Here is a 7,576-nt window from a genome sequence, read left to right on the forward strand (position 1 = left end):
CTTGAGACAGTGTGAAATACTTCTTAGCTGTGCACAACCTCAACTATGTTTTCAGGCAGACAAGATCTAACATTCAGTGGAAGATTTTAAGGTCTGTACCAAAATATTCAGGTTCCTTAATCAAGTATGACCATGCATGGCTGAATATGTACATTGTTACTTAAAGTTTGGATCTCATGCAAGCTCTCTCGCCTATCTCTTAGATCAGGATAGGAAATCATTCATTTGCGTTCAGGAAAGTGGTAATTTATGACACTCAAGGATTTATGTATCACCTTCATTTTGTACACTGAGAAACATTATGCAAGTATTTTATGTTTTCTTGATCTCACAAAAGAGTAAAAAAAAAAACGATTTAAATTTGCACCTTTAAAGTAAATTAGTATACGTAAGTGCACTTTCGACACAGTTCGATGGCCAAACAGAATGTTTGGAGCTTGATAATAAAGCTGAATGGTAAAATAAAAGACGCAAGCAAAATACATTTGATTTCGAAAATTATAGCCTTCGATATTTCTCAGAGTGTTTCCTTTTTCTCTAATTGTCATTAGAATGAGTTTAATTCTCTTTTGATATCATTCAAAAACTGTAAAATCCAGTACATCTGTTTTCACTGTAACGGTTATGGTTTTATTATTAAAATTACACATTTCATCTCGAGCGGCATCTTCACTTCGATAACTCGTACTTTGATTTTTGTAATATCCCAGGACAGCATGGGTGAATTCTAAGGCATACATCCGGGCAGTTGAAAAGAGTGCTGTGTGCGATATAATTGTACCCGCTTCACTGAGAGTCTATGCACACTTAGATGTAGGATTTTGGCGCTCGATTTCCAGTACGCGGTTTCCAGTATGCGGTTTACTCCAGAAACTTTAACAAACATCCTGTTCTCTATCTAAAGGTTTGATTTCTTTGTATTACCCAATGTCACAGAAGGCTTGATGCTATTTTCAGTCAAAGTTTACAGCATTCTTACTATATTGTTGACGTCACATGTCTAAGTGATGTATCGTTTGATGATATTTTAACTGTTTTTGTGAAAACTAGTACATTCCTGTTTCTCCCAAAATTGTCTTGAACTACAAAATGTTAACATTAAAAAACAACCTAAGATGCCAAGGTGTTGTCAACAGACGATATCTAGTCCGGACTAAACTTAGTTGTCAACAAAATTAGATAATACACAAATACAGGACTTTTCCTTAAAAACAATAATTGATATTCATCGACTTTGAATTTATTTGATGCTATTCACGGAGACAACGACAAATGACGTTTGCAAGATAAAAGACGAGATTCAGAAGTAATTTTTAAACTGAGCAAAGAGATGTTGTTGAACCATCTAGATGTAGAGAGACATTTAAAATTTATTCGTTTTATTCTCATATAACATTCATGGGAGAATTAAAAAAGGCAATTTTCACAAAAATTAACAACTATACAATGTGTTCGGAACTCAATAAGCATGTCATCAACGTATTTGGGATTAGTCAAGGGAGATATTATATTCGTCCGTGATTTAACTTCAGTCGTTTCTTTGGCGTCTTCTCTGGCAAATGAAACCCTTTCCTTTCTTAGGACGACAGACGCGTTGCCATCGGTTACCACAGGTGCCGCTGCATCTCCCTGGTTTCCGTGGGTTGCACGGGTTTCCCAAGATGAACTCGCCGGTCTCCGGATGCCAAGAACAGTTATACTGAAAAGTTTTAGAAACAAAAAACAAGCAAATGAAGGCTAACTGAAGAAATTCATATATGGGTTTTTTCAGGCGACAAGATGTAATCATGGCACAGTGAAAGGCTATGTCAATAATGACCTGGGATAAACATCTGAAAATGGGCCTATCTGCAAAGGTTGGAAAAGTTGGGGGGGGGGAAGGAAGTTGGAGAGCTGCAGAATATTTAGAATTTAAAATTTCATTTAAACCTGCAAACAATTTAACAAAAAAGTGTAAATTTTAAAATCACCTCGAGGACGTTAAAAATACAATACTGCAATTGTCTTACTTTTAAGGCATTTTTGTTTTGCACACTTTTATGTAATGCACATAATTTTTTTTAACACTGTCTGTACATGACCTCTCTGATTCTGGACGCTTTATATACTCTACTATTAGACTCTAAGTCGTCAGTAACAATGTGACCATGCAGTGCGACATTTCGCTGGTTCTTACATAAATTTTCGCTTGCCGCCTGTGCAGCTTTGCCAAAATAATATACACTAAAGGATCAAAGACGAGAAATTTTTATAGACTGTATTTTTTCATCAACGGTGATAGCGAAACATTTAAGTCAAATAGGTCTGCTTTACACAGGCATATCCTTCCATGACACTCAATCAAGTACGCTTTACTTGACTTTATTTTGAAAACATATCAAAGAAACTGAAAGTACAAATTTTACAGAATGCTTCATTCAATATAAATGGACACTCCTAACACATTAAGCTTTTAATTGTAGCGTTAATTTAGCTTCGCTACACTTCGCTACACTTGTTCTCATTTGCATACAATTTTGCACCTCGTAATAATCCTATGGAACAGTTAGTTTCCTTCTCTGGCTTTACAAAGGTTTGCATGGCGCTAAAATTTGTAAGCACTTGTGTGATGCTGGAAGGCTAAACCACAACGTACGCTCTATACAACAGATGGCGTTTCAGTTTCCTTAGGAAAGTTTTTCAAAAAAGTGAGAATCTCAGGTGTGATGTGGAAGTAAACCCCGCTGTTAGGAAGCAACATGAAAAGGCACGGCCGCCATAAGTGATGTCTTGACATCTAGATGTAGCTGTTAGCCGCCAAATAGAGAATACTCAGCGACAGGGTACAAGTGTTTTTCAAATATCCACATCTGATGACACGATTCACAGCTATATACTATTTTTAAGGCTTCAAGAGAGTGTGAATAGTGCAGAAACTGAAAACTAAAACACTTCAGAATCTGAAAAGGGTGGCGAATGAAATCACTCAGTAAGTGTTTGTGCCTGACAACTTTACTGGGATGTTCTGTCGAGAGATTTCGATATAGTGTGAACGTCGCGATAATATGGCTTTGCTTTCCTCAAAAGTCAAGTGAAGAGCTTTACGAGACGCGCAGAGCGTACAGACGATACAAGGCCAGTATCGTAGCACGCGTCACACACTGGTTTGAACAGAGTACACTGTTTTCTACTTAGGAACGAAAGTTTGATGGCGAGGATTGGAGCAACATTGAAAGGGAGAATATTCTAAACACGAGAGTGTTACAGTTTAAAATTCAACCCTTCGTCGTTTTAAACGCGATGACGTCATTTGGCTTTACTGAAGTTTGCCTTAGGATACAGGTGAGCGACGATGCGTGATTTGTATGGGTTTAAGGCAAACACGCCCCCGGTGTGAAAAGAGACGTCGTGTGCAATCGACTTGAATTTTAGCGTTTCGTCTTAAAACTATTATGAAATAAGGTACGACTCTTTAACATCTTTGGGTTAATATAAAAAAATCAATTTTGCAAGAAACTTTAGATGAAGACTTCATTTATGTGCAACTGGAACTTAACACTTTTTCAGCCATCAACTTTTTGCCAATACTTGGATCAACGAAACTCTCCTCTATTCTGCTTCATATATTAAAAGAATAACACTCACAGGTTATCATGTAAAATTTAGCATAGGAGAGTTCAATTACCTAAAATGTATCGATACTTTATAGTCAATATGGCCAATAACCTAATGTTAACTCTATGGCAAAAAATAAATTTCGATTTTCACAAAAAAACAACAACAAAAGGGCGAAAACGTTATTTGTCCAAAAGCAAAGTAAATACGTGAGTAAAAAAAACAAACAAAAAACAAAACACAAAAAACAAAAAAAATGAGACATAATCACATTATTATTCTTCACGGAAAGAAGTCAGTGATGATAAAAATCATCCTCTTAGATGGCCTCGCAGTCCATCGAAGTGAAAATGAGGAAAAAGTAGCAACACTTGATTACTCAATACTGTTAAGTGACCTGTATCTGTTCAACTCCTCAACGCAATAGAAACCGTGGAGTAGCCCTCTGCTCTGTCTTTTTAGCAAAATTTGAAGTTTGCGCCACCTGTACTTCACGATAACCTACTATACGACAGCAAAAATTCTCAAAAATACATACAAAAATGAGCTATTTGAGTTTCTTTAAACAAATTAAAATATTTGGCATAAATTAAAGATGAGAATAACGACAACGGCATTGGTGATCTTGATTCATATTTCACAGTAGTACGCATTTAGGAAAATACGAACACATCTCTCGCATCCATGCACGCAGGTACTAACAAAGCCATGTGAGCATGCGGGCGCGCAGATAGATGGATGGATAGATAGACAAATAGAAAGATACATAGATACATACATGCATGCATGCACACATGCATACATACATACATACATACATACATACATACATACATACATACATACATACATACATACATACGTACATACATACATACATACATACATACATACATACATACATACATACATACATACATACATACATACATACATACATACATACATAGACAAGAAGCGATGTTCTTGGTAAATTAAGTAGTAAACAATACTTTTAGGCGCTACAAACATCCAGCCTACTACGAAAACTTAAAAATTAGGCATCACGAAAACATTTTGCCAGTGGCACAAGTAACCGTATTCGGCAAACGGAACAAAAAATATTTAGAGCACGAATCAGAATTTACAGTCAGCGGAGCGTTTCACTCGGCTACTGAATTGGATGCACTAAGAACATGTACCATTTGTAATAAAACCATTCTTCAATGTGTTTTTTTCCCGAAAGAATAGTCTTTTAAGTCCTTTAAGAGAATGGAAACGAAGGTGCCTCTGAGCGTCGGGAAAATTTTCTAGGGGAATGAAATACTATATCTTGTAAACTAGTATATCCCTTGGAAGTGAAAGAAATCAAACTTTTGCTCAAACTTTCCTCAAGAAAACTGTCATCTGCTCTCTTTCACGATAATGAACTAAAATCAGGGGACACCGTTCAAACTGTAGAACCAAATTCACCGATATTTGAAATTCAAAATGGCTGCCACAACTGCGCCAGCTCTATGTGAAGGAATATTTGTTTGATTTTCACAAAAATAAGATAAATACTTTATTTACTATAGAACTTCAAAATGAGTTCCTACAAGTGGTAGGTCAGAAGTATTGTAAAACTAATCGAGTCCAAATATCTGTTCCCGAGGCGGATTCTGCCTAAGCACGACAACTGTGTTAACGGATCCGGGCCGGAGGCTTGTCTGTTTGGAACATGGCAGTTATTCAGATTGAGTTTCAAGTCCTCATCGGTGACGAGCGTTTTTAAATAAAGAAAGTGTCACAACGTGTCACAAGCTTTAATACATTGCACAACAGAATGCAATCGCGTGTCTCGCTTCTGCACAATACTGTTTCCACGTTCGACATTTCAACAGAAGCATCATTTCTGGAACTTTATGTAGTCTCGATATTTTCAACCGATTAACTGAACAAAACTTGCAAGTTTTTGTTTTAAAATAATTTGATGATATGTGAAAAGAAATTCATTATATGACTAATTTTCGCATTTCACAAAATAGACAGAAATAGTTTTAAGTTACCCATTCGTCGTGTGGAGTGCCCGGATAGAATCTCTTCTCTGCTATGTTCATGATGGTTTCGTCTTCTTCCTCGGTCTCCTGTCCTGGCCTCGGGTACCTCGCAAATATGTCGTTGCTTAAAAATGAATCGTATTCCTCGGAGTGTATATGTGCGGTTGTCAGCGAAAAGTAGGCAACGCAGACGCAGACGAATATTAGAAATCGTAGCATTTTCTTCCACGACGTTTGGAGAGATTGGTTGGTGGGAGACTGGGTCTGGAATATTCTGCGAATGATAACCTCTCTCGGTGACGGGAAAACTGCCAGATAGACCACACACGGCGGTTCACGCAATTTGACCGAGAGTGTGACGAGTGCCGTGACGCCAGTGGAGCGAAACCACTCTTTAGGAACAGTAAATCAAGACGCTGCGAGGGATATTTGACGTGTTGATCCAAGCTTAAGATATAATCTCTTTTTACAGAAGAGGGACGGTGACCTGCATGCAGTTGATTCAAAAATGACGCCCACGTTGACTGTACCTACACGAAATACGAAACTATCCGCACACGTTAACCCTTGACAATTGGTGCGATTAGCCTTTAATCAAATAATCCAATCTAAGAGAACGATATTGATATCGAGAATTTCTACTTGTTGTCAAAACTAACTAGACTCAAAGTGTTTATATACATACATGTATAATATATATATATAAATATATATATATATATATATATATATATATATTCCCCGAGGACATCTGTATACTTCGAGATATATATATATATATATATATATATATATATATATATATATATATTCCCCGAGGACATCTGTATACTTCGATATATATATATATATATATATATATATATATATATATATATATATATATATATATATATATATATATATCCCAAAACTTGTTTGTATCTTCTAAGAGGGGTAAAGTGCTCGATGCAGGGATGCAGAGCAATATTACAATAAATATGAGAACACATCAAGTATGTTTGGTACCTATTAGGCCTACTCGAGTTTCACGCATACGCGATCGTCAGATAGGTAGATTTTATTGTGTGAAATTTGCTTCAGGTGCTTACATATAAGTATCAGGTTTGGTCAAACCATTTGGTGTTGTGGGTTGGATTGAAATTTGACAAGTAAAATTTGTGTTCGTGACGGCACTTTGAGACCAACTCGGAACGCTTATTTACAAGGCTAGATTTATCTGCAATGATTATGAATAGCTTCTACCATAAGCAAGCAGTTACTCAAATGTGTCAAAGAAATGCAACCTTTGCCTTACAGAGAAGCTATTCATAATCTTTGCAGATAAATCTAGCCTTTTAAACAAGCGTTCCAAGTTTGTCTCAAAGAAGTGCCGTTACGAAAACAAATTTTACTTGTCAAATTTCAATCCAACCCATAACACCAAATGGTTTGACCCAACCTGATACTTACATGTAAGCACCTGAAGCAAATTTCACACAATAAAATCTACCTATCTGACGATCGTGTGTATGCGTGAAACTCGAGTAATGGGTACAAAACTATATCTGTTACTTAAGTTCCAAGTATCATGCAATCTTCAGTCTGATAAAGATTGCATGATACTTGGAAGTTAAAGAGGCACTCCCATTTGGTAACATTTTTAAAACACATTTTTTTAATGCCAACGGTCGATATTTGACGTGGCGACTGCGTGCGGATCGCGAGATATCGATAAAAACATGTCATTTCCCGAGCGTATTTTTTTCACATCCCGAAGTTTTACGATCGTTTCTGATTATGACGCGAAATCCATCGAAGGTTTGTTGTTGTGCTGATTGACGATATTCTAGGGAGTCCATAATAAGTTCGAACGACGCAATTTTACCTCCCACTGCGAAGACTTTATATACAGCATTATGCCTTTACCACAGGTCAGTTTTAGAAAACTTCTTCTTAGCTTTGTCTTTGTCATTATTCTAAAT

General features: G+C 36.6%; 1 long non-coding RNA gene across 1 annotated transcript; it reads right to left on the reverse strand.

Moving 5' to 3' along the window:
- Positions 1-1,358: 1,358 nt before the first annotated feature.
- LOC139138340 (uncharacterized) lies at positions 1,359-6,007 on the reverse strand. The gene is made up of 2 exons (XR_011553583.1): positions 5,622-6,007; positions 1,359-1,699 (listed from the first exon to the last, which is right to left on the reverse strand). It is a non-coding gene; the product is annotated as an uncharacterized lncRNA (long non-coding RNA).
- Positions 6,008-7,576: the final 1,569 nt, after the last annotated feature.

Source organism: Ptychodera flava, chromosome 1 (genome assembly GCF_041260155.1).
Source record: "Ptychodera flava strain L36383 chromosome 1, AS_Pfla_20210202, whole genome shotgun sequence".
NCBI lineage: Eukaryota > Metazoa > Hemichordata > Enteropneusta > Ptychoderidae > Ptychodera > Ptychodera flava.